This window comes from Diprion similis, chromosome 2, assembly GCF_021155765.1.
Source record: "Diprion similis isolate iyDipSimi1 chromosome 2, iyDipSimi1.1, whole genome shotgun sequence".
Lineage (NCBI taxonomy): Eukaryota > Metazoa > Arthropoda > Insecta > Hymenoptera > Diprionidae > Diprion > Diprion similis.
The window spans coordinates 2,985,953-3,011,931 of record NC_060106.1 but is presented as its reverse complement, the minus strand read 5'-3'; the positions used below and the strand labels follow the sequence as shown (position 1 = coordinate 3,011,931).

The window sequence follows — 25,979 nt, the reverse complement described above, 5'->3', positions numbered from 1 at the left end:
ATACAGAGAGGGTGCCCCCGTGGATACCGGCTGGCACGTAACACGTATATAGTTGTATTGTATATATAAAATGACAAAAGCCTAATTTTTTTTACCAAGTTTGACCTCGTTGGGTCCTGTTATTTAACAAAGGTTCCTTCCTCAGTTAAGGCCATATTACGTTGTTTCAGTAATGTAAGAGATAATGCTCTACCCAAAGAGTATAGGATAGAGTGGAAGGTCCCATAAGAGCCAATGTATAAAAGCGTACCTCGATTGTCAGCACGCTCTGGTGGTTTTGAGAAAAAGTAAAGTACCCCCACTACGATTTTGGCGCTCCCTTTAAACCAGGGAATACAGAGAAGAATTCTTAAAACTTCTGATAATAAATTTTTTGCAATGAATTTTTCAGCCAACGCTGTTATTACAGAACGATCTCATATTTTTCTCCATATCTGGCAGCCTATAAATATGTTTGCATAGATACAGAACATAACGTAAGCATCGCACATACACATTTCTTCTATGAATGTGACGTGAATTTAGTATAAGACAAAATTAATGAAATAAATGGCAACAAATCAAACACATTGTATCGAAATTATATATTTAAATAGGTAATCTTCAATATATAACATCAAAAAAGTACTTATATTTAAAAAATGTAAACAGTAATTTCAAATCTTAATAAAAATATATATCCGTACATAATACTGTATCATAAAGAATGTTTACATAAAATATTATATCAACTCAAAAACCTCTTGTATTTTTTATTAGTTTCTACCAAAACAACCATACACGAAAATCATTACATTTATTTTCACAATATATGAAGATACGTGAGCCACAACATTCCCGCGAAAGTGAGGTTATATATTCATATTTACTTACAGTTACTGTTTATTTGGTAACGAGAAAAACGTCATTTGTTTCCCGTTATTTATGCTTTGATTTTTTACATATTTGTTATTGTCACATAATTTGATGTCACAAGAATTTGGCATCTTTGGAAAAAGTTTGTTTGTTACTCAATTCTTACCATGTATTCTTACCACTGATTCTTACTCAAAGAATATGGCGACCGCGTCATCACACCAACAAACAATACTACATCGCATGTTCACTGACGCTACACATACACGTTATACTTTTCCTCAGAGCTGCTAGGGGCGCTGTAATAGGGCGATACGGGTACCTTCCACTCTATCCTATACTCTTTGGCTCTACCTGTCGATGATCCCCTCCCTATACATGCTATCGAACACAACGAGGGTGACGTCGATCCTGGTTTTGATTTTGTGCTTGACGACAAAGTCACGGAAGTCTCGTCCGATTCACAAATGAAGTAATTAAATTTAGATGCTTTGAGGATCACTGAAGAATTGTATCTAATATATAATTTCATATTTTCGTTGTATTTCCGTTGTTCATCACACATTTCTTTGATTTTATTTAGGGTTGATGATTCCCTTAAAGACGAGATGATCGACCAAGATACCGGTTCAATTGTGGATGAAGAAGAAAATTCGTCAGAGCAAAGCAGTGAGCAAAATTACAAGAGCAATGATACAGACTATGAAGAACAAGTTGAAGATGAACTTGAGGCAATTTGGGAACACAGTGACATGTGGAAAATAACGAGAACAGCGATGTAGATGCCGAGGAACAAGAGAATGAAATGGAAGCAAACGAAGAGGAGAGTGATGATGAAGACGTTGATGATGACAATGCTGGGAAACCACCTCGACTACCACATAGAAATGACAATAATCGTCCTTTATATATATGCTGGTGCAGCAATCACGATTGCAGAAAGCATGTTGTCGATCTTATCACTTCTCCTGAAACATAATGTCACCGGGTCTTGTCTGTCAGATATAATTACAGTTATCAATTTGCACTGCTTGCAGCGAAGGTTGAAATCCAATAGCCTTTACAAATTTCGTAAATATTTTTCAACTTCCGAGAAAAAGTTCAATAAGCACTTTTATTGTTCGATCTGTCTGTCATCCCTCGAATCAGAAAATGTAATGTGTGTGACATGTAATGCAAAAAAGGGAGTGGATTTTTTCATCGAAATGCCTTTTTTAAATCAGTTGAAAGAAATATTCAATCGTAAAGGATTTTACGAGCTTCTGCAACATCGGTTTCACCGTCAAGATGTGACAACTGGTTCAATATGTGACATCTACGATGGAAGCCTATATTCGCGATATGACAAAGAAGGCTTTCTGTCAGATCCGAAAAATATCCCAGATAACAAAATGTCCGCACAGTGCGTGCATATGCGCTCTCACGCGTGCGGATTTACCTGCACGTCGTGAGCTCATAGCATCACGCAGATGCGTCATCAATTGCGACGCATTGTGCTCGCACGTCATGAGTTTCACGACGTGCCACGCATATCGCCCGCATGTCGTGCCGGTAAAATAAGGATTTTAAAAATAGGGTTATATTTCGTAAAATAAGTAAAAAAATTTATCTAACAAAATTTTTTTTTATTAAAATATTTCAGTACATTATAACAAGAAAACGAAGCTCTAAAGGGTTTTAGACCACCCTTACCGCTAGAAAGATCGACTTAATTCTTATTGCGAAATCTTTTACTATCAAACAAAATTAACATTTCAATTTCTAATAATATAGTTTATATTCTGATCCATTGCATGTTTAGTTAAAAAATTATTCAATATTTGAAAAAAAAAAACGAGTAGAGGTTACGAAGCAAAGCTATATCTTAACATTATATTGTCAAATAATTTTTCAACTGAACATGGCTCAAATCTTAATGGACAGAAAATATTGCCTCAAAACTTTAATTCGATATTCAAAATTGCAACTATATACTTATAATATAATCTTATAAATAATATCACGATATCAAACAGGCGAGACAGCTATTGATATATTACATATATATATATATATTATATATAGTATTATCACTAGACGATATAAATTTAAAAATATAAAGCAAATTTTGCTATAGTACGATGTGTGATAAAAGTAGGTTATAGAAAATGAAAATTAAAAAGAATAACGTTAAAGAAAATATACTACGATTTACGTCATTTCTTTATGCTCAACGGAAGGTCTGAGATTCCTGATCATTAAAGGTACGACGCAGGCGATCTTTTCACAAACCGGTCACATGAAAAAGTAAAAAACAAACAGTTGTCGCTCCCAAAGCTTCCGGTATTTTTATTGAGAGTTAGTAAAACCTCAAAAATTGTTTGAAGTACAAATGTCGGTGGACAATGTTCCAAATTTTATTCACATTAGCATAACCACCAGAAGAAAGTGAGTACCGGTTTTAGGATGGATCACGAGAAATATTACGGTTTTCGATTAAAAAACATCGAAAATTGAGGGGTTGACAACTTTGTTCCCACTTTTTTACAGGCACCAGTAAAAGATCTTCCAAATGATACCTTTGATGATCAAGGATTCAAGGAATTTTCAGTTTCGTCTTCCTTAAATTTCAACTTACGTTTCCACTTTGTCATGTTGCTCCGTAATAATAAAAAAACATATTTCAAGTATACCATATACACAAGCGTAGTAAAAAGTTGAAAAAATATGGTATTCAAGAATCTAAGTGGATATAAAGGGTGGGGTTCGGATTTCCGAAAGATCAAACAGTTGATGGGCTGAAATCCCGAAAGTCAAATTAACGAAATTTCAAATCGGAAAACGCCATAAATACGATCAATTGCTAAAAATAAAATTAAGAACGCGAAAATGCTATAATATATTCAAACCGAAACGAAATCGTAAAAATAGGCATGAATAGGAAAGGCAAAATATCGAATTGACGGAATGCGAACTATTTTGAAAATGCTTTCTCGGATAAAAAAGCATTAGGATAAATGATCTGGCGGTAAAACGGTTATTCGACATTAACTGTTATTTATCGAGAATAAAATTGTCACTTTACTAATCTTTCGTTAAAATTTTATAGTTTAAATCGTCATAATTTTGAGTTTTGGTCCTTCGGAGATTTGATCTCCACCCGATGAAAAAAAAAAAAAAAATGTTCATAAAACACTTCACTAATAATCATCATCGGTATCGTAGTCAGCATCAAAATCTTCCTCCATCTCGTTGTTGACATCTTCAACCTCCGAACGAATATCTAGCCTTCCCTGTAACTGTCGAATTTTTTTTGTAAGCTGTTCGTGATCCAACCCGTCTAACTTGTAATTGTATAGTATCAAATAAAGCGTAAATATTTTGTACCCCACTTAAACATATAATAAGGAGAATCGATAATATAAAGTGAGGTTATGGATCACCACGTGCCGTTTCTACGTTTCATTGATGTTTTCTTAATATGTATATATATATATATATATACAATTAATTAAATAAATTAATATATATTAATTGAGTGTGTACTTACTACAAGTGACGGCCGTCAAGTTCACTCGTTGGATATAATATGAACTGCGTAAGCACGAATGAAAATTTAAAAAAACTGAATATGCACGTGCACGATGTATGCAGTGATAGCGGCAACTTGGCGGCACACGTGGTTGCATGTGGTCGAATATAGTATATATATATATATATATATATACTACGTATAGGGACCGCGCATGTATATTAGATGAGGCAACACTAGCTATATAGGCTACTGCCGCGGATTTTAAAACCGACAAGTAATTTAATTAACATTATATATTATACATTATAATAGAGTTGTAAAATGATTAGTAAAAAATTAATACATTACCCATAAAATTTAATTTTGTGATGAGAATTATTATTTTTCCAGTCAAAAAATACACTGAATGATTGATTATAGAAATTTTACAGATTACAAAATAATTCAACGGTTAATGGAAACTTTTTCAAATGAAAAATTGAACTCTAAAATGTTTAATGGCACTTTTTCCCATCAAAAAAATTGAAATGAATGATTAGTGAAATTTAAATGCTAATGCCTTAAAAAATTTGATGCCATTTGAAAATGGTCATGCCATGCGGCGCGTCTCGAAGTAAAAGGTAAAACGTGGTACGTTTCAGAACTTACGATACTCAACATATATATCTTTTAGATATATTATTGAAAATAAAAAATTATAAATTTATTAATTATTATATGTATATAATACATGGCTCTTACACGAGAGGTCACGGCGTGCGAGTCATGTGCACGCATTACGCTCGCACTATGTGACTATCACGGCGTGCGGGTTACATGCGACGCACGATTGTTATCTGGGATATCACTGACATGGTACACTGACAGTGTACCTGTCTTCAAATCATCAAAAGTCAGTATGTGGCCAGTATATTTGACTATCAACGAGTTACCTTACAAACATCGGATGAAACGAGAGAATACGATGCTCGCTGCACTGTGGTGTGGGAATAAAAAGCCTGCACAATTCCTTAATATGGCGTCTTATAATGGCCAATTTGGATGTCCAAATTGCTATAACCCGGGCGAGTCTTTTACCCACGCCACTGGAGGCACATCTCATGTATATAAGTACGAAACTGAACCCAAAATGAGAACGTCTGCCGAAAGTATTCAAAATGGAAATCAAGCACTTTTGGAAGGTCAAACGGTAAACGGAGTCAAAGGCCCATGTTCATTTTCAAAACTTATGCCTGATTTCATTGAGGGAATGACAATTGATTACATGCATTGTATTTTCTGTGGTGTTACCAAGAAATTGTTGAGTCTGTGGTTCGATTCTTCATTCAGTAAGCGTCCATTCTCACTTGTTTCAGTATCAGCTATTATCAACGAAAGGTTGCTACTCTTGAAGCCTCCGAAATTTGTACACCGTATGCCACGTTCAGTAGAAGATCTTTGTTACTGGAAAGCTTCTGAACTAAAAATGTGGTTCTTTTACTACTCGTTGCCAGTACTCAAAGGAATTATGAGACCTGATTATTACGAACACTATCTTCTTCTAGTTACTGCAATAGCATTGCTTAACTCGGAGCGTATCACGCGGCAGCAAATCCAGACTGCAAAAAATATGTTGCATAAATTTGTACGAGAATTTGAAAATTTGTACGGGCTACAATTTTGTACAATAAACATTCACCAACTGTTGCATTTGACGGTATGTGTAGAGCGACTTGGCCCATTGTGGGTGTTTTCGTGTTTCCCATACGAGGATTTGAATGGGAAATTGTTGAGTCTCGATCACGGTACGTCCAACATCGAATCTCAAATAGCATCTGCGCATAGATATTTACTGAAAATGAAGATTGAATTAGATCAACTACCACCGGGCCCTATTTGCGAATTCGCGTCAGGTGTCAAACGGCAAGTGAAGATCTGTCAACGCATCTTCGAAGGTTGTTATAGCGTTGGTACATGCAAAAAATACGACGTAACACCCGATTTTCTTGAACAGTTGATAGTGTTGGAATGTGCAAACAAGTGACACAAGTCAGCGCCTCTAGCGCCACTAGTGGCATAGATTCATAGTGTTCACCTGGCAATAAACTAGTCGCTCATGAGAGTCTGTAAAGAAAAGTTACTTGTGATCACCTGTGATATTCATAATCCTCTAATCCATATCCATCAGGTTATGGGCCCAGAGCTAACGCGAAAATTCCGAAGTTGGGTAATTCGAAAAATAATTGTACAGAGAATACGTGAAATATATGTCGTATGATTCATCGGAGCGAGAAACAGTGAAAGAAAATCAACAGGTGTCGGTACGCGAAAACTTCGAAAATGGCGACGCAATCGTCAATGGACGGCCTACCTCCAGTTGAAAAATTATGGGGTAGAGAGAACTATCACACACGGCAAATAGGCATGCAAGCTTATTTAGAACTCGAAGGACTTTGGGTATGTGTAACGGGAGAAGTAGACACTGAAAAAGACGCATTAAAAATAACGCGAGCACGAGCAAAAATCGTTCTTACAATAGACCCGATAAACTACGTGCACGTGCAAGGTGCGAAAACGGCAAAAGAAGCTTGGGATAATTTACGCGCCGCGTTCGATGATTCGGGACTAACGCGAAGAGTTAATTTGATAAAAACCCTAGTAACCACCAGACTCAAAAATTGTACATCAGTAGAAGAGTACGTAAATAAAATAATTACGACCGCGCATCTACTGAACAGTGTAAATCTGCAAGTACCTGACGAGTGGGTAGGAACATTACTTTTAGCCGGTCTACCAGACAACTACAAACCCATAATAAATGCCATAGAAAGCTCGGGAGTACCGATAACGAGTGACTTAATAAAGACAAAAGTTTTGCAAGAAGTGAAAACCACGAGTGCGGGAAAATATGCCGGGAGTGACACAGCGCTTTATTCAAAAAGTGCTGGCGAAAAATCCGATCGAAAAAGGGTCCGGTGTACCGTGTGTAGAAAACCCGGGCATCCCGCGGCAAAATGTTGGTTCAGATTCCGAAACAACGATTCAAATAATAACGGTAGTGAAAAAGAAAAAAACACGGACAGCGCGCACGGCAAAGACAGAAAGGACCAAGGCAAGAAAGCATATAGCGTCTTCTATACGGTCGGTAACGCAGGGAACAGTGAGTGGTTCATGGACTCGTGCGCATCGGCGCACATCACCGCGCGTAAACAATGGTTGACGGACACTCGAAACAGCCCGCGAATGACCGTTACCGCCGTGAACGGGAAAGCTATGGAAGTAAAATCCCTGGGAACTGTCAAAATAAACGTGCTAGACGATGCTAAAACCGGTCAAATTGAGGCGAAAGACGTTCTCTATTTACCCGAAAGCAACGTTAACCTACTATCCGTGAGTAAAATAGTAAAAAATGGCAACTCTGTCATTTTTACCGCTGGAAACGGAAAAATTATAGATCCAGAAAATCGAACCGTTGCAACAATGATCGAAGAAAACGGAATCTACAAGCTCAGATCCAACCAAAATTCAGCGTTCCTGACGTCGACAGAAGACGACGTGCTATGGCACAGGAGGTTAGGTCACCTAAACAGACCGGGAATGAAGGCTCTAAGCAACGGACTTGCCGAAGGAATCAGGTTAAGCCCAAAAACGGATCATAACCTATGCGAAATCTGTGTTAAAGGTAAAATTCAAAAATTACCATTTCACGAGAGCAAAACACGAGCACCAAACCCCTTGGTTCTTATACACTCCGATTTATGCGGACCAATGGAAGTCACATCAGTCGGAAAGTCAAAATACTTCTTAAGTTTCATAGATGACTGTTCCAGAAAAACATTCGTTTATTTCCTAGAATCCAAGGACCAAGTGACCGAAACGTTCACCGAATTCACAGCAGAGGTCGAGAACGAAACTGGAAGAACGATCAAAGTCTTAAGGAGCGACAACGGAACTGAATATGTAAACCGGAGGTTGAAACGTGAACTCAAACAATCCGGCATAAGACATCAGCGGACGGTATCATACAATCCTCAACAAAACGGGGTAGCCGAGAGGATGAACCGGACTATCGTCGAAAAAGCGAGGTCGATGCTACTAGAAGCCGGATTATCCAAAGAGTTTTGGGCAGAAGCAGTTAACACTGCGGTTTATCTAATCAACAGGTCCCCGACCAAAGCAATCGCTGGAAAAACACCAGAAGAAGCATTTTCAGGGAAGAAACCCAACTTGATCAATCTCAAGGTATTCGGAGCAAAAGCTCTAGTATACATTCCAAAGCAACTACGTAGAAAGTTGGATGGTAAAACCAAAGAGTGTATCGTCATGGGATACAGCGATGATATCAAAGGCTACAGACTATACGATGGAGCCATAAACGACATAATCTTCAGTCGTGATGTAGTCTTCTTCGAGAGGACGGATGGAAAAGATAACGAAGAAAACACACATCCCAAAACGGCATCGCACCATCAGATGATCTTCGACAGCGCAGAAGAAGACGACGTCAGCGCAGAAGAGGACGAGGTCAGTGCAGAAGAGGACGATGTCAACGCAGAAGAAGAAATCGCCAGCGAGCGAGACAACTCAGAATTCGACAACGATGAATCAGAATATTTCACAGATACATCAAACGACGCATCGAACGATGACACAGTAATAGAAGCAGAAGCACAGAGCTCGAATTACGAGTCAACCGAGGATACAGATGATTCTGCAAGTGGACCAGTGGAGGTACCACAAGAAGCAGGACTACGTAGATCGGAGAGGACCCCGAAACCAAGAAAAATGGATGATTACGTCACCTACTTTACAAATGAAGAAATCATGTCTGACCCAATGACAATTGAAGAAGCAATGTCAAGACCTGACAAGGAGCTCTGGAAGCAAGCAATCCAGAGCGATCTTCAATCCCTCAAAGAAAACGACACGTGGATGCTAATTAATCGACCCAAAAAATCCTCGGCACCAAATGGGTATTCAAGACGAAAAGAAATGCAGATGGAGAAGTAGAGAGGTATAAAGCCAGATTGGTCGCACAAGGTTTTTCACAAATTAAAGGAGTAGATTACCATGAAATTTATTCACCTGTAGTCAGACATAATTCTGTAAAGTTATTATTAGCACTCGCTGCTAAGTACGATTTAGAAATTCACCATGTAGACGTGACGTCAGCTTACTTTCAAGGAGACTTGGAGGAGAACATATACATTAACCAACCAGGAGCTAACAAGGACGAGAACAAGGTCTACAAATTGAAAAGAGCTATCTATGGTCTCAAACAAAGCGGATGAGCCTGGAACCGGAAGCTTGACGCAGCATTGAAGAAAGCAAGATTCACGCAGTCCACAGCCGATTCTTGCGTTTACCACAAGAGACGTAACCAGGAAACCACAATCATAGCTGTTCACGTAGACGACATCATGATCTTAGCAAACAACGAAGACTTAATAACCAAAACCAAAGATATGCTATTGAAGAGATTGAAGATAAAAGATCTAGGCCCAATAAGGCACTTCTTGGGACTAAGGATAATCCGAGACAGAAGAAACGGGATCATCCATGTAGACCAGAAGGCATACATAAAGCAATCAATACAAAAATATAATATGGAAGACTGCAAGCCGGTATCAACTTCGTTGGATCCAAACCAAAAATTATCCAAGGAGATGTCACCGTCAAAGAGCGAAGACATAGACGAGATGAAGAGGATTCCATATCAAGAAGCGCTTGGGAGCGTTCTCTATGCTTGTCAAGGGACAAGACCGGACATAGCACAAGCAATCAGCTCACTGAGCCGCTTTAATCAGAACCCTGGAAAAGCGCATTGCACAGTCATGAGATACCTGAAAGGATCCGTCAACATGACGTTAGAATTTTCCAGAGACGGCAACCCGCATCTGTTAGGCTTTGTCGATGCGGATTGGGCGAATAATGTCGATGATCGACACTCTGTTTCAGGTATTTTATTCAAGTTACAGGGTGGTTCCATTTCCTGGCAGAGCGAGCGGCAGAAAACGGTAGCACTGTCAACAGTCGAGGCTGAGTACATGGCGCTGTCGAGCGCCTGCAGAGAAAGCTTGTGGCTGAGGTCGTGGCTCAAGGAGATTGATCCAAACGCAGTCTCTGGACCAACCACGATTAACTGCGATAACAAGGGAGCTATTGACTTGGCTCAAACCGGAGGACGAAACACATTGACGTACGCTGTCACTTCCTGCGAGAACTAGTCGAAAATAAAGTATTTAAAGTTATTTTAACGAAGCCGTTACCTAAAGAAAAATTAGAATATTGTATCGAAGCAATGGGTTTAGAAAAATAATGTTTACTATTTCTATCCGTGCAATTGATTTGTTTTGATATGAATATAAGTTTGAGTGGAGGTGTTGGAATGTGCAAACAAGTGACACAAGTCAGCGCCTCTAGCGCCACTAGTGGCATAGATTCATAGTGTTCACCTGACAATAAACGAGTCGCTCATGAGAGTCTGTAAAGAAAAGTTACTTGTGATCACCTGTGATATTCATAATCCTCTAATCCATATCCATCAGATAGTCAATTCTCATCTTCCGTTAGGGAACGTTCAAAATTATACGCGATGTTGAAAGATGGTAAATTAATTATCAGCGAAACTGATACAAGAAATTTGAAAACCTCATCATCTTACGTGCTTTATAATGGATCAAATGGCCAGAAAATGTTAGGTACAGTGCGTGATTTTATAAAAATTTCTTTATGCGACTGCGTAAAAGAATGTTTTTGTGAAGGTGAACATTATGCAGTAGTCATTCAGATTCTTAGGGAAAATTCGCTGCAAGTGAGTGATCACAGAATACATTGTGAGCTCTCATATTTGCACGAATGCCATAGAACTGATAATACATTACTCATACCTGTGGCAGTCTTAGAAACAGTCTGCGTCTCCGTTTCTATTGATAATAAATTATACATAGGTACGCCTGTAAATGCGATGGAACTAGAGTATGACAACATTCTTACATTTATTTTATTCTATTTTACTTTATTTTATCTTGTTTTATTTTATAATATTTTATTTTATATTATTTTATTTTATTTGACCGTTTTTTTTGGTATTTGATCTTGTTTTATTTAACTACATTTTATTTTATTTGACTTTGTTTTAATCTGCTTTAATCTATTTTATATTATTTTACGTTTTAGTGATTTTACGTGATCTGACTTCCCTCTATCTATAGTTTATTTTTATTTCTTGTTGTGTATCGCTGTACTTACGCTTATTGTTCTTTAATTTCTGTTTTTTCTTTCTTGGCTGTCTTGTTACATATGAATTTATTTAGGTCTTTGATTTTCACCTACTGTGATTTGTAAAGCTCATGTGTACTTCTGACTCTAGTTGTCCAACATTGCTATGGGCATTAATATACTTAACCTAACCTAACCTAACCTAACAACATTACATTGCAGTTTTTAAATTGTAATAGATTCATATATATTGTTACAAAGGGTAAAATCACCCGCTTTACCCCCTTTTCTAATGATCTAGTAGTCGGCATGTGACGCAAGAAAACTAAGTCTTCTTATGTCATCAAATGAATAAGGTTGCTGCGTCAACCGCTATTATTGTAAAAACAGATCTGTTTCAGACTTTGAGCTGATAACACGTTCTTTACCCCAAATACATTTTTCTCAAAGCATATTTCTCATTTAGCACCTTTTAATTGCTCACCTAACTAAGCTTCTTACCCTCGTTTTATTCGTTACACTAAAAAGTGTAACACTGGTGTCAGAAGTGGGATTTAAAGCTTTTCTTTCGTGAGTCAATTCAGTGCGCGAATTTAAAGATGAGTGTCAGTCGTTCGACCCGCTCACGCCGCCGGGAAAGTTGTGGAGATAGCCCCTCACTGAGAGGAGACCTACAAGTTCCCGAGCCAACTTTTGCGGCTCCAGAAGCTGCACCGACGGTGACCCCTGTTACAACACCTTCGACGCCCACCGTCACCGCTTTAGACCTTCTGAAGGTTCTTCAGACTCAACAGGAAGCCACAGAGAAACAACGTGAAGCAGCTGAACGTCATCAGCAGCATCTGATGGATCTTCTACAGGAACAACAAGAACAGCGTCGACTGGATCGCGAGGCCCAGACACGCTCAGAAACACAAATCATCGAGCTATTCCAGTCCACAGTGTCGGCTCTTCAAGCTAAAAATCAAGCTCAGGAGTCTGGAGAACCGGTCGCTACTCCCAGAGTTTCCCCGGTACCCACTCCCAGGATGGTTCCTATCCCGACACCCCGGACTTCTCCTCGCCAGATCTTTTCGGATCAGGCTCCCCAGGATTCAAGGTCTGTCCCTATTATTAGAGAACTTGACTGTTCTCCGATTTCGAGACCTAGAATAATAACCGAGACCTTCTTTCCCGAGCCACCATCAAATGCTCAACCTCATTTCCCACAATCAAATCAAATAGATAATCAGAGAGTATTCCGAGTCCCCTCTCAAACATGTGAAAAACCTATCTGTGCGTTAAAACCGCCTATTTTTGACGGAAAAATTCCGTGGGCAGAATATGAAAGACAATTTAATACAATTGCTAGACATAATCAATGGGACTCCGCCATGAAAGCTCATAGCCTTGCCTCTTGTCTTAGAACGCCAGCTTTGAACGTATTGACAGCTTTGTCAGAAGAAGAAATTTCTGACTTCGAAAAGCTCAGCTCCGCGTTAAAATTAAGATACGGTAATGATCATTTGACAAAATTATATACTGCTCAATTACAAACTAGGAGACAAGGACGAGACGAAGACCTTGCCTCTCTCGGACAAGACATAGAGCGACTGTCGCGAATAGCTTTGCCAGACCACGAACCGTCACGTAATATTTTAGCGACACAAGCTTTTTTAAACGCTATTAACGACCCGGAAGTTAAAATGGCCGTTGGAACGTCGGGTTTAACTTCCTTACGAGAGGCAATGGCCAAAGCTCTCGAGGTGGAGGCCATGCGAAAACAATATTTTGGAGCGAGCAAACTCCGCCAAGTACAGGTGGATAATAACACCTCTATAGAAAAGAGAGGTGGTCGTTCGGAAGAGACCGAGTCTCATAACCCGAAAAATAATAAAAATTACAATAATAATAGAAATTTTAAAGATAAGAATAGTCGCGGTTCTTCTCAGAACCACATTAGAAGACCTCAGTACGTCAATGAGAGAGTAGACAATAGGTTTACTACCCTTACTTGCTTATTTTGCAACCAAAAAGGCCATGACGCCAATCACTGCTTCGCGTTAAAACGCAAAGCAGAGTCTCAGACGCAAAGCTCGGATTCAAACGCTTATAATTGGCGAAATAGAGAAGTGATCAGGGAAGATAATCCTCCACAGGCAGGTACCTCTTCCAACTTCTAACTCAGCAAAAAAACTCTCTAACAAATTAACCTCTTAGGATTACCCTCTTTACCTGACAAAATTATGGAAACATCGATTTTCCAACGGCGATTATTTTATTGAAGTTCGTCGCAGATTAGGAAATTTTCGAGACTTTGAGTCTCATTTACTCAGAGAGAATTCTGCTCCTCTCGTTCAAGCGTTCAAACTCAGAGTAGATCTCGTTGTTTATTTGCGAGTTTCCCCAGAAACCTCTTTTGTTCGGATTAATTCTCGTGCACGCAAGGAAGAAACAGAGATTCCTCTGCAATTGCTTAGAACTATTCATGAAGTTCATGAAGATTGGTTGATTAGAGGCACATTTTCTTCTTCACCCGCCCCCGTTTTGGTTATTAATGCCGAAACTAAAGCTAACTGAATTTACTCAGATTTTTGCATAACTATCAAAACTCGAATTTAGCTATTACTATAAAACTCAGAAGACAATTTTATTTGTTTTTTCTTGTCAGTTTTTGTTTCTTTCTAGAAGATTCTTCTTGAAATCGAGTTTTGTGTCGGACCAGCTCTGATTACTTTATAATCTGAATAGAGCCACGATTGTTATTTTTCATGGTCGATAAGCGATTATTTGATTTTCACATTTTTCTAACCCATGTGTCAGTTTTTGTCAGCACTTTTTCAGGTTGTTTTATGACGTAACCTGATTTTCCTTTACCTTCTCCTGGTATTTGAGGATGACTGAAGGCCCCGATTTTAAAGAAACACTCAACGATAATCCAGATAAGATCGTTTATTTTCTCTTTTAAAAAAATAATAAAATTTATACGATCCGTGCTTTTCTCAAATTCGCTTAGTGAATTCGGATTGGTCTGCCTTCACTCACGTTTGTCCTCCCAATCTAGGGTGTGCAGTTTCCGAAAGAATTCGGGACCGGCTCGCCTCCTTTCCTCTCCCTCGTTCCCGAAGGTTGAGAAGAAGCCCTAAAAACCTCCTAAGGCCACCGTCGATTTGGACTTCTGTTGGAACCTCTCCTGTTTCCGTGGTCCTTTTCCCGGATCATTTTGACCAAATTTGGATTTTCCTGATTTCCGGAATTTGGAAACTGGCCGTTCCTTCGGATTTTACACGAAGCTATACACTACACACTTTTTACACTGACCTTTGTGAAAACACGGCACATAAAATTTTGAAAATTAAGCTTAATGCTCGACTATCTGTTCAAGGTTTTCTGTGGTTTACCTTGAGACTGTGGGCAAATGCCAGATAGCAGAAAGGGAGTCTTTGAATTTTTAGAGCCACAGCTCCGACTCACCTTCGAGCGTCGTATGCTAGATCAAGATCGTTATTGTTTTAATTTGTTCGAGTCGGGACGACTCTTTTCCTCAGGGGGGAGTAGTGTTACAAAGGGTAAAATCACCCGCTTTACCCCCTTTTCTAATGATCTAGTAGTCGGCATGTGACGCAAGAAAACTAAGTCTTCTTATGTCATCAAATGAATAAGGTTGCTGCGTCAACCGCTATTATTGTAAAAACAGATCTGTTTCAGACTTTGAGCTGATAACACGTTCTTTACCCCAAATACATTTTTCTCAAAGCATATTTCTCATTTAGCACCTTTTAATTGCTCACCTAACTAAGCTTCTTACCCTCGTTTTATTCGTTACACTAAAAAGTGTAACAATATATATACCGGGACCATCTCTAGAAACTAAACAGGAACTGCGCATGCGCGAATTTAAATCCGCCGTCCGTGCAGTCTGGCCACCCCGAGACCCTGCTGTCAAACTCTGTTTCTGTCGGCGATGTAGTTCACATGCATTTTTGAGGTTAGAATCTCAAGTCATTGAGATAGTCACTCGGAAAGGCTTGGGAAGCATTTGTTATTGAAAATTGATTGTTCAAAGAACGGTCGGAATTTAATGCTGATGCTCTTTGAAAATTCGTCCTATTCGATTGAAACAAGAAATCTGTTCAAATGTTGGGTGCTTGGAAGAACGAAGCAGGTAGGTGGGGACAATTTATTCAATCATTTTCATTACTTCATACATTAAGAATAACAATGAAATTTTTTTCTTTCAACAGAAAATACAGCCAAAATAATAGCATCTCTGCTGTTAGCTGATGTCTTCTCTTCCCATTCAATTCATGACACATGCAGAGATCATCGGCCACTTTTGTTGGTTGGAAAAGGAAGTTGTAGATCTTACGGATTCTTTCAATTTCAAATCTAATCTAAAGAAATCTAATCCGAAGAGTAAAACTCAGAAACATTCTGAGACACAAGTTAAAAATCAACATTTTCAAAATGTGCCTCAGTAATTAACTTTAAGGATAATCATGTTTTAGAGTAATGTTCAGAACATTCATATGAAAATATTGACTTATCGGGTTCAACATTGTACCCCTTGTTCCTTTGAAACAAATGAATATCTAATTTTCACTGAAGTTCATGAAAATATTTACTTAAACCTAAATCCAATACAATATCTTGTTCATAGTGCTCCGAACGTCATCCAGTAACATGAATATCCGGAAGGAATCCCTCTGTCGCAGAAACCGTTATAAGGTTCTTTGTTTTTAACTTGTGCCACTAGATAACTTTTGCATTGCAGATTCCATTTCCAATCTTAGGATGAGATTTTTTGTTTCGAACAGTGTTAACATGGGATGCAGAATTAATTGTAATAAATGGAGATTCACAAACTCTCAGTTTCAATGAAGGACCATTGTAAGAGTATAAAATTGAATCTGGTTTCAAGCTTTCAATAAGTTACCGGATGACTCCCTGATAAAGATTCATCATAAAAAAGTTAGCCAGCAAGTAAGTCCTATTGTAGACAAAGTGATCATTTGTAACGTGTACTAGTAAGTGAATGCATGCCTTAGACCTTACTGGGGTTGAACGAGGCTCAAGCACGGATGATAGCTGCAACTAGCTAGTCAGATGATACTGTCGATTAATATTGACTTTAGAGACATTTTCAACTGAAGTTATCCAACATTTTTAGATTGAGATTGGTTCAGTTTACACATCAAAATTCATCCTTGGAATCTGATTTAACACTTGAAACACTATTCATCTGAATTGAATACGAAGAGAGTGAAAAATAAAATATCAAAACTGCCGAAAATAAAATTTGAAAAATAATGCGGGCCAATAATACTGCTTGGATTACAATGGTGCACGGAATGATTGCTCTGTAAAATTAGTTAGCAGCAATTGTTGAATAACAAACTTATTACTATTGGCTCGATAGATCTAAAATGATGGAATATTCAAACACCATGATGTGTTGTGTGTCGTGCTCTTCAATTTTGCCACGACTGATGTTCAGAAGGTGGCGATGACCAGAAGAAATTCCTTCGGATACCTGTTGTCTAATGGAACAACGGAACAACCAGGTTCGATGGTTGGAACGGTGGCGCCAATCGAGAAACTAGGGTCCTAGCCACCAAAACGTTTTGACCATCAGGTAAGGTATGATTGTCATCCTATTATCCAAACTTGAAACTTCAAGTCTGTCAGAACAAACGAATTTTATCATTGAATACATGTGAAAATATTGTAATATGCAAATATCATAGTATCAGAAATTTACTTACACGCTTCAACGCCTGACAACTTTAGTCTCGCTTCGATGATGTTTGTTTCCCACCTGAAAATATTAAAAGATATTATCATCAGACAAGAGCTTCTAATTGTTTTGAATACCACTAATTTCCAATAAATTGCGACAGAAAAACGAATTGCTACTTTTTGTACTCCTAAGCTTTGTGTTTCAAGATACACTATTTCTTTTATACCTTGTTACTGATTTTATTTTAATATTTCATGTTCATTGGCACTGATTACTGGCTTCCGGAGCACTGCACTGTAACAAATCTACTCTGGAGCAACCTTCTACTGGGTTTCAACAATCCATTTATTTTTAATTTTATGGATATAAAGAATCTGTTTGAAATAAACAATATTTTTACTTACCTGCCTCAGTTTGTCTAGACTCCCACTCGTTGATGACGTTCCACATTTAATTTCAGATTTCTTCTTTCAATAAATAACTGATCCAATTTCTGTAGCTTTTGATATTTGTTTCTCCATTGACGCCTTTATTGTGTCGATTAAATATCTTCTAATATCAACTACGGTATTGCTGAATGACACTTTTCTTAGAAAATTCACGATAAGTAGGAATAAATATCAACATAACCTCAATACGCTACTTTACGCGCGAGATATTCAGAGCCTTGTCACATTTCGTGTACGTTGGTCGCCTTGGTTAGCTGACGAAAATTACTCCGCGGGGCAATTTCGCTGACCAATGAAATTGAATCATTTGGCGCATGCGCAGTTCCTGTTTAGTTTCTAGAGATGGTCCCGGTATATATATATATAACTTTACAAACACTCAAATTATATTTTATTTGATACAGATTTTAATAAATATGTGGATTTGTTTCCAAATGGCCAAGGATTATTTTTGTAATTAAGGTGACCGAATAAATAGGCGGTTTGAGATTATAGAAAGACTTCATGATATTTTCTGTTTATAATTTGCCCAAATAGCTTTCTACGGAGGAGATCAGGGCAAGACATACCCGATAAAAAATAACAAAGTTATGGGGATTTCAACCACGTTTTTCTATTGCTTACACAAACAAATCGTGATAATATGCACACTGAATTCTGATTTCAATTCTCAGAGAGCACTTTTGACGGGTAGTTTTCGTATGGATAACTGGTTCTACTATAGAATTGAATTAAAGAAATAACTAATAATCAAAGTGAAAAATGCAATTATCAAAAACATTTTTGAATCTGAATTGTCTCCTTTTTTGACTCTACATAGCCTCCTTTGGATCCCAAGTCTTATCTCTCGACCCTATACCACCTCCTTTGGATCCCAAGTTTTGGATCTAGAATTTTCTTGGCCTCCTTTGGATCCAAAGGAGGCTGTGTAGGGTCAAGACAAGAGACACCGTATTCAAAGGAGGTTACGTAGAGTCTGTCTGCTAAACATTGGCGATCCAAAGGAGGCTTAGGAGGGTCAACGGAGGGTGAAGTGGAGTGAAAGGAGGGTTATTGACAGCACTAAATTCTACGAATAAGATTTGGTAGGTTCTATGTAGGGTGGCGGCTCGTGCATTACAGAGAAAATAGGTTCCGGAGCATTCAAATGAGAGCTAAAATTTCGACTCGGGAGTCTTAAAGAAAAAAACAAAAGAAGTGCGACTTTGCGTAGATCTGAGAAGGGCTAACAAAGCAGTAGAGCGTTACAGATACCCCCTCCCCGTTCTGGAAGAGATTTTAAATGAGGTCAAAGGTAGCCAGTGGTTCAGTAAACTAGATATAAAAAGCGCATTTCAACAGATTGAATTGGACGAAGAGTCGAGAGCAATCACAACTTTCGCAACGGATTGTGGATTGTTTCGTTTTAAGCGACTAGTTTTCGGGCTGAACTGCGCACCAGAGTGTTTTAAACATATTCTAGAGGAAACTCTACGGGGTTTAAGAGGGGTCGTAAACTTTATGGATGACATACTAGTGTTCGGCAAATCAAAAGAAGAACATGATAATAACGTGAAAAAAGTCTTCGAGAGATTACGTGAACGCGGTCTTACTCTAAATAAAGAAAAATGCGAATTCGGTTAGAAGGAAATTGAGTTTCTCGGATTCAAAATATCTGGGAAGGGTTTTAAGCCGTTACGATCGAAAATCGAGGCAGTCGAGAACTTCCGAGAACCGAAGACCCTAGAAGAAATTCTTAGCTTTCTCAGCTCAGTAAACTTTTGCACGTCATTCATTCCGGACCTAGCTACCGTTAGCGAGCCGCTGCGACATCTAACAAGAAAGGACGAAAAATTTGTTTGGGGGAAAGAACAGAGCTGCGCGTTTAGCGAACTCAAAAAGCGTCTTTGCAACGCAGAAACTCTAGGTATTTTTGATAAAAACGTGAAAACAAGGTTAGTGGCAGATGCTAGCCCAGTTGCGATAGGAGCCGTGTTGACACAAACAACGAACGAAGGTAGAAGAGTAATAAGTTACGCGAGCAGAAGTCTTACGGCGTGCGAAAGACGATATTCGCAGACAGAGCGAGAAGCATTAGCCATTGTGTACGCCTGCGAGCGTTTTCACGTTTGGTTGTACGGGATAGAATTCGACTTAGTCACCGATCATAAAGCGCTAGAATTCATATTCTCTCCAAAGGCAAAACCATGTGCGCGTATTGAACGCTGGGTTTCTGAGATTGCAAGCTTATAAATATCGAATTGTATATGAAGCGGGTAGATCAAACATAGCCGATCTGCTATCGCGACTCGTCAAAACAGAGACGGAAAAACCGGAGGACAGCCTCAGCATGGATGAACTATACATCAGCTGGGTTGCCACAGAAACTATACCGGCTGTAATGTTAATGACAGAGTTAGAAACCGAGTCTGCTAATGACCCTCTTCTTATTGAAGTTCGAGAGGCCTTAAGAACGAGAAATTGGGACAAATTGTCAAGCTCGCGATTCAGGGCAGCGAAAGATGAATTGTGCATATATAATAACTTAGTCTTAAGAGGTACGCGTATAGTTATTCCGGAGCGTCTGAAAATACGAACACTAGCTCTGGCGCACGAGGGTCATCCCGGTATCGTAGCAACAAAAAATCGACTCCGAAGCAAGGTATGGTGGGAATGCATCGATAAAGATGCAGAAGGGTCGATAAAGAAGTGCAGAAGCTGCCAGCTAATACAGAAAACTGTCGTACCCGCTCCGTTAAAATGTAACAACTTACCCGATAAGCCGTGGGACTCAGTGGCACTAGATTTATTAGGCCCGCTACCCTCTGGCGAGCACATCTTGATTGTTGTAGACTATTATAGCCGTTTCTACGAAATCGAAGTATTGCGCTCATACACTGCATCAGTAACTATCAGTAAACTGCGAGATATATTCGCCAGGTATGGGAATCCCCGAATAATGGTTTGCGATAATGGTCAACCTTTCGCAAGTACTGAACTTTGAGAATGGGCCGGAAATCGTGGTATAAAAATCAGTCATGTCGCTCCGTATTGGCCTCAGGCTAACGGAGAAGTCGAAAGACAAAACCGAAGCGTGGTTAAACGTCTGAAAATTGCGCAAATCGAGAAAAGACCGTGGAAGGAGGAGCTAGCTGATTATTTGTTAATGTATAGATCAACTCCTCATACCACTACCGGTAAATCCCCTGCAGAGATGTTATTCGGGCGCAAGTTGAGAATAGAGATGCCAGAACTTGTCTAGGACGCTATTCTCGACGAGGATGTTAGGGACAGAGACGCGTGGAAAAAAATGCGCGGAAAGGACGGTTACGACCAGCGAAATCACGTCAAAGGATCTAGCATTCAAGTGGGAGATACAGTCCTTATGAAAGCTCAAAAGACCAATAAGCTAAGCCCCGAATACGACGCGACTAGATTTACCATCACGGATAAAAGAAACAATTCGGTGACTATTTCCAGTCAGCAAGGGGAAATTTTCAAAAGAAATATTTCGGCCGTAAAGAATCCTTATCAAGACGAGGATGATGACGTCAAAATCGTTGAGGTGCCTACTGGAAATAGCCCACCGAAAACTATACCCACGGTAGAGTCCTCAGCGTCTGAGACTACTACCGTCAGGACAAGGCCCGCGAGAGAGTCCCATGTGCCTAAACACTTTAAAGACTTCGTTCTGTCATGTTAATAATATTAAGTATTCGTATTGATTATGTATTAATATTAGATAAGTATTGGCTTGAAAATATTCGAGGAAAAAGGATGTAGTATATGTACACGAGGTGGCGCTAGTGTGGCGCCAGGCGACGGAGAGTTAGTCAAGAACAAGCCACTGTGATAACCTGTCATAAGAAATAAAGACGATACAAAACTACTTCAATGTGTTCTCATTATTAAAAAGTAACAATCTAACAAGTACGTAAGATTATAACACAATAATCACCCAAATCGCTCTTCCTGTGAACGGGTGTGCAATTTTCGTGAGGTCTGTTTTCAATAATCTGTTACATTGATTTACGATTCTGGAAATCAGTATGTGTGGTCTACAGATGACCTGCTTTGTATACATCTGTATGGTTAGTCTAGTTTTTTCATTCTTTAAAAAAAAAAAATGTTTCTGGATTATTTGTTGGTTGTTATGACATGAACTTGATGGAAAAAATGTTTTCCCTGTTTGTTCAGAAATAAATAATTTCCTGAGGAGGGCTCATACCTGCGATTTTATTTCACACAATGGTAGTAAGTTGAAGTCGAGAGAAAAACAGTAAAAATGTCAGCGCTTCATACAAAGAAATATCGTTCTATAAAAAGAATGTTTCTCCAATCACCAAATAGTGATGAGAGTACCGACAGTGACTATGATTACAACATTCCCGTGAAAAAGGTGAGAAAGAGAGAAACACTTTATTAAAATACTATACAATAATTATAAGTAATAATATATGCGATACGAAATATTAATACCTACCAACACCTGACGTATCCGATAGGGTATGTCCCCATGAACCGTTGAGCTAGTGCGGGGCAAGGGAAGGGATAGGGTCTTACAGGTTACAAAAACTAATGAACCTGCAGATTATTCTGACTGTGAAAATAGTGATGAAGGTAACAGGTACAATTATGACACAAATGATCTGGAGACCCAGTGTTTAATTACAAGTGTTGTTCATGCAGACATATCTCTAAATTCTGACAATCCTGATACTGAAAACAGTGTGTGCTCCGATAATTTTACTATGAATAACTGTCGCCTTGAAGAGGACCAATCACATAACCTGCCGATTGTAGTTCACAATGCTGGAGAACCAAGAATTGATTTATCTACAAAACTGTGTGAATGGGCGGTACGCAACGCTGCAAATATAACCAATACTTGTGTATCCGAATTACTACAGATATTGAGAGAAGAAGGACATCCAAATTTACCACGAACAGCAGAAACTTTATTGCATACCGCACGTCGAGGTGATACAGGTTACAAAATTCTACCCATGCTAGACAACCGAAAAGGACATGGTGAATATGCATATTTTGGTATTGAAAAACAGTTACGAAAACAAATTTCTCCGGATATTTATCGAAAACCTGTGATTCGTGTCTTTGTGAATATTGATGGGCTACCAGTTTACCGACATTCTTCACTCAGTATGTGGCCTATTCTGATGCATATAAGTGACAAGCAGTACGACGCGAAGCCATTTGCTGTAGCCATCTATTACGGTGCCTCAAAACCAAAATCAGTGCACGATTTTTTCAATGATTTTGTTCAAGAATGTACAACTCTAATACAAAACGGTCTCAAGATTCAGGAAATGGTTTACCAATTTCAGATTATGGGTTTTGTGTGCGATACACCAGCTCGGAGTTTTATAAAATGTGTTAAAGGTCACTGTGCGTATTACTCGTGTGAACGCTGTGAAGTGAAAGGAAAGACACTAGACATCAATAAAAGGATCTTCCCTGACATTAATTGTGCTTTGCGTACAAATGTGTCTTTTCGAATGCAAACACAGCCGGAGCATCATCTACCAAACATCAAGTCACCGCTGCTTGAAATTCCTGGATTTGACCCGGTAATGCAAATGTTGCTAGATTATCTGCATTTATTATGTACTGGCAATGGGAAATTTATTATACATAAATTGGTCAGTGGTGATAAGCATTGTCACTGCAAACTTAGTCGTGAGCATATATTGGAACTTAATCGAATTCTTGGTACATGCATAAGCCCTGCAGTGACAAAGGAATTCCAACGCAAGAAGTTTGACTTAGATAATTTATGCGATTGGAAAGCAACACAGTTTCGATTCTTTCTTCTATATGCCAGCGGTCTCATACTGCGTGATATCCTGCCACAGCAGCAGTACGAGCATTTGTTACTTCTATTTGTTGCTTGTCGCTTACTATGTGATGACGAAGTAGCAGTGAGAAAAGTGGATTACGCAAAGTCGCTGTTGATTAAATATTTTCAAGAGATGCCTAGATACTATGGAAGATACTCTCAGGCTATGAACCAGCATAATTTCATTTGCGTTGCTGATGATGTTCGATATCTTGTTTTCTACATTCCCATCGAAAATTACCTAGGAAAGCTGAAAAAACTAGTGAGAACTCCTCATGCAACATTAGCTCAAGTCATCAGACGTCTGTCAGAGATAGATGCTTCGACTAATCAAATTCTTCATCCGAGTCTTGAGATATCACATTGCAAACGATTAATTGGAAATATACCACAAGTTGTGTCGCAAGAAGAGGAATTGAAGAAAACCAAAATAAATAACATGTTTTCGAGTACATCGCAACCTGATAATATCATACTGCTGCAGGATAACGATATTCTTGAGATTAAGCGAATATTTCTACTTAACGATAAAGATACTGAAGTCAATATTAAGTCACCAGACGTGATTCTACATGGACATATCCTCATAAAAACAGGAAATACCTTTTCAACACCTTGCTTATCTTCGGAAGCTGGTATCATGAAAATTGGGGACTAACATGGTGATCTAAAAACCTGCAATGCTAAAACTGTCAAAAGAAAGTGGATGAAAATTTATTTTGCTAGAGAATCATATATCATGACATTGTTACACTTGCCACAAAATTAATAATCAAATCATTTCCAGCTAATTTTATAAATACAGAGTTTACAACACACAATATAAAAGTCATTGCTTAAAATGAGTTTCGTGGTTTTATTGTATTGACAGAGTTACATTGTATTTCAGTAACCCTGAATTGCAAATAATAAATTAGAATATCAATAATTGAACCTTATAAAAGCTCATGCTGAAATGGTGTTGGTGATCAAAGTATAAAACTGACGCATAGAAATGAAAAGGCACAGATGAACAGGAATAGGGATACATACTTGTCATGCTGTTGGAACTTCACGTTCTTTAACAAGAAACAGGTGAGTTGCCAATTTTTTAATCTATTTTAAAATCAAGTACGTAACATATCAGTAATGTCGACATTTTATCGTAATGATGCATGCCGAGGAAAAACCGTTATTTCGAGATTTTGGAATTGTCTAAAATCCAGTCAACCCTAATAAAATAAATCATACTTATATTTCAAAACCTTAGTTCCATAACCCTCATTTGCCACTTAGGGATGTGCACCACCCCAAGCCGTTTTTTCTTTATTAATTGAAATTGAAAAAAAAAAAAAATTAGAAGAGAATAAAATAATTTGAAAAAAGCATGATTTTTGTAAAAATAGCTATTTATTTTCAAATTTCTATTGCATTTTTCTTAGTATACTTACGTTTAATTTTTTACTATGTTACCCACATTATCTTTTGAAGTAAACTTTCAATATATTTTTAAAAAATTTTCAAGTCAAAGCCGCTGGTACAGGTACCAAAGTGAACCATAGTATAGCTTACGTCACACAAAATATTGTTCTGGTACTAATTGGTTTTCTACCAGTGGCTCGCCAAAACGCTTGTATAGTTGTAATGAATATACGGCGCTACGCGTGTGAGTGGATCGAGAGAGAGATGACGCTTCTACATGTATCTCTCTCTCTCTCTCTCTCTCTCTCTCTCTCTCTCTCTCTCTATCCAACAAGCCACGCTACCGGGCCTTCAACGGCGTAATAGCACTGATCAGCCTTATTTTTTGTATCTTCTTATGATTCGTATTATTGCGAATAGTACTTGTTAATTATAAATCTTTCATAGGTATGTGCGGTTTGATATAATTGTAGTTACGGTTTGATATATTTAAATTTCTTGTTACCAACTTTTCTCATCTCTAGCGTTGGCAACACTGGACTTTGCTCGGCGCGAACTTGGATTCGATGAAAATTTTAATTGAACTCGTGGTGACACGACCTGATCGACTTTGTCTTGCCGATCGTAAGAAGAATAAAAGATAATTTTGAGAAAACTGAATTGGAATATTTCCAATATCCTGCACTCATCTTCAAGTAAAATACGTGAGTACTACTACGAAGTAAATATTATATGCATAGAATTGTGGATTGTGTGATTCGAGTGCCTTTATTAAAATGAGAGTTTGTTACGTTGAGCTACCACGTGCGTCCACTCACTCTTGTAGAGAATCAATTGTTTCAAACTAAATTCTTGATATGATTGTTGAGATTCATCAACGTTACTGAAATCATTTATTGATTAATTTTTTAATCTTTGGTCGTTTTGCTATATTCGGCGAAGGTTATGAATATAGTCAGAAACATATAATTCGCGCTCTACTTGCAATCCAGGGTGCAAGGATCC

General features: G+C 38.4%; 2 long non-coding RNA genes across 2 annotated transcripts in view; one reads left to right on the top strand and one right to left on the bottom strand.

Moving 5' to 3' along the window:
* The window catches only part of LOC124411550, a 29,709-nt gene extending 14,688 nt beyond the window's left edge, over positions 1-15,021 (bottom strand). Inside the window, exon 1 of the long non-coding RNA XR_006929672.1 lies at positions 14,853-15,021. This is a non-coding gene — a long non-coding RNA (uncharacterized LOC124411550). The remainder of the gene's footprint in view (positions 1-14,852) is intronic.
* A 7-nt stretch (positions 15,022-15,028) lies between these two features.
* On the top strand, positions 15,029-25,681 carry LOC124411573. The gene is made up of 3 exons (XR_006929684.1): positions 15,029-15,166; positions 16,808-16,810; positions 25,671-25,681. It is a non-coding gene; the product is annotated as an uncharacterized LOC124411573 (long non-coding RNA).
* Positions 25,682-25,979: the final 298 nt, after the last annotated feature.